At 49.1% G+C, this 2,756-nt stretch overlaps 1 non-coding gene across 1 annotated transcript; it reads right to left on the reverse strand.

The window, feature by feature from the left end:
- Positions 1 to 2,166: 2,166 nt before the first annotated feature.
- Positions 2,167 to 2,239, reverse strand: Trnat-agu (transfer RNA threonine (anticodon AGU)). Its single transcript has one exon. It is a non-coding gene; the product is annotated as a tRNA-Thr (tRNA).
- Positions 2,240 to 2,756: the final 517 nt, after the last annotated feature.

The raw sequence follows: 2,756 nt of genomic DNA on the forward strand, positions 1-2,756 counted from the left end.
ACAACAAAAGCAATCATTTCAACCCCGGTAATGTCTATGACAGCGCGCGCAATGGCCGCAATTGAGAAAAAAGAATCGCTACATGAACTCGCTGATTCAAGTGCACCAGCGTTGGACAGGTCACCCGAGACAATCACCCGACAACAAAAGAAGGATCCATCTTGGAGAAATTGGTGTCAACAAGCTTATTGCGAAGATCGCCGGCGACATTTCCAAAGTACCAGACGACGAGGTTGGAGAGCAGACAACAGTAAGAGCTGCAGGGCATACGGCAACCCCTCTCAACGAGGCAGAAACTTTTGTCAAGATGAAGTCGCACAATTAGGTCATCGATACCGGAGCAAGGATGAAACCTGCAGTGGACCACGAAAATCTTATAACCAAGTAGAACAACGAAGGGGATCGCGAGTAATGGTTCTACAGAGCGCAGCAAACGGTCGGCTCAAAGTTCGTGGCGCAACTCAAGGACGTTACCAAGCTTGCTGGGGAAGTGGAGATGCAGATCAACGGGCTGAAGAACTGCGAGGACAGAAAGAGTTTCGAGGAACAGGGTGTTTCAACCCAAAACAGTACCTTGTCGAAAGTCATTACGCAAATACAATGGCTTTTCGAGACAGGGCGGTCTAGATCGTAGAGATAGAGTTTGCCAAGAATGTAAGAATAGAAGGAATCCCTAGCTGAGCAGAATACTGTGAATTGGTAGATTAGTGATGTAGTAGTGTATTTTGCTGAATGTCCAAAATGAGAAAGATATGTTAAATTAGCAAGTGAGCAGTGCACTAGATAGACGACAATGTAATGCTACAGCAGATTTTATGAGTGGAGTGCCGTGATTAACAAATCAGTAGTCTGTATGTTAGGCATTGCTGGCATAATGCCTGAGAGAAAATGTTTTTGTGAATTTACACTAACGCGCACGGAAAGTGACACTTTCGTGAACTTTTCAGTGATTATACCTTTGTGTCATAGCTGTGGCCCTTAGGACTGAACTGAACTGTGCTGTGAGAAAGTGACTCACTGTGATTCGTGATGTGAGTGCGTGTATCATCGACCACAAACGTGGAAGCAGTTTTTCAGGAAAAACTCTTGAAGACGGGGGCAAATGTCAGGAGTCAAGGTGCGAAGAGGGTGGAAACGACGATGAAGAAGGGATAAGAAGCGAGAAATTTCTGGAAGCGGGTAGAGAAAGAAGAAAAACGAGAAGGAAGACGAAGAGCGGGTGGACGGAGATCGTGGTTCGAGGCGACCGAAGGAGGCGGGACCCGAGGTGTGGGTACCCGCAAGGCACCAGCGGAACTGCCCCGTTGGCTTCCGCAAGCATTTGACGCGGGTGCTCCTGGGCAACGGCGGCTCCGCTCCGATGGCTTCAGCACCGGCTTGCACGGGCACGCACGCACCAGTGGCTTCACCCCACGGACCCCGTCACCATCTTCACGGCGCTGCGCTCAGGGAGCCATCTCAGTGACAACGGATACCCCGCTACCCCAACGATCCGGTGCAACGCAACGACAGAATGTGCGGTAGGGAAAGGACATTTAAGAAACTATAGGGACCAATAGATATAGTGAGAGGACACTATTGTAGTTCATGAACTGAAAGCCATTTGGGGTCTTTTTTGCATGTAATATGTTTCTAGCACTTTTATTGTATATTTCTCTTACATTCTTCTTCCTTAAAGTCTCATCTTAATTTGATCCGTCTGTGTCCGTAATCCATTCTTTTACCGAGGTGACGCGTGACAACCGGTCTGGTGCGATAACCACTACGCTACTGGCGGGGCTGTTTCCCCACCAGTTTCTCGGGTATTTATGTTAAAGTATTTTTTGTTTCCTGTAGTTGGGGGTGGTAGCCAGTGCCACTCGGACTACACGGGGTGAATGGGACCTTCTTTTAAACCCCCGGGCCGTGACTCGAGTGCCTAAGACATGTCGAGAGTGCTCGACCAGCGTTGAACCCTCTTAAGCCACCTTTGGCACCAAGACTGCCAGAACAGAGGCCCTCGTTAAGCAAGTAGCGAATCAGAAAATGGGAAGTGAGGGGCTCGGTGAAATAAGACAGAAAATAAGGGTTGGCAGTCAAGAAACCCTCGGAAAGCAAAGGGGAGGTTGTGGTGGGTCATAGAAACAGATGAATTGTTTGAGTCAGAAAGAAATTGGTGAAAAATTGCCCGCCGGGTGGGATCCGAACCCACGACCTCCAGAATACTGGTCTGGTGCGATAACCACTGCGCTACCGGCGGGGGCTGTTTCCCCACCAGTTTCTCGGGTATTTATGTTAAAGTGTTTTTTGTTTCCTGTACTTGGGGGTGGTAGCCAGTGCCACTAACCCCCGGGCCGTGAGTCGAGTGCCTACGATATGTCGAGAGTGGTAGACCAGCGTTGAACCCTCTTAAGCTACCTTTGGCACCAAGACTGCCAGAACAGAGGCCCTCGTTAAGCATGTAGCGAATCAGAAAATGGGAAATGAGGGGCTCTGTGAAATAAGACAGAAAATAAGGGTTGGCAGTCAAGAAACCCTCGGAAAGCAAAGGGGAGGTTGTGGTGGGTCATAGAAACAGATGAAGAATTTTTTGAGTAAGAAAGAAATTGGTGAAAAAATGCCCGCCGGGTGGGATCCGAACCCAGGACCTCCAGAATACTGGTCTGGTGCGATAACCACTGCGCTACCGCCGGGGCTGTTTCCCCACCAGTTTCTCGGGTATTTATGTGAAAGTATTTTTTGTTTCCTGTACTTGGGGGTGGTAGCCAGTGCCACTC

Source organism: Haemaphysalis longicornis, unplaced genomic scaffold, assembly GCF_048455015.1.
Source record: "Haemaphysalis longicornis isolate Haplotype H1 unplaced genomic scaffold, Haemaphysalis longicornis Haplotype H1 scaffold_1, whole genome shotgun sequence".
In the NCBI taxonomy this organism is placed as follows: Eukaryota; Metazoa; Arthropoda; class Arachnida; order Ixodida; family Ixodidae; genus Haemaphysalis; species Haemaphysalis longicornis.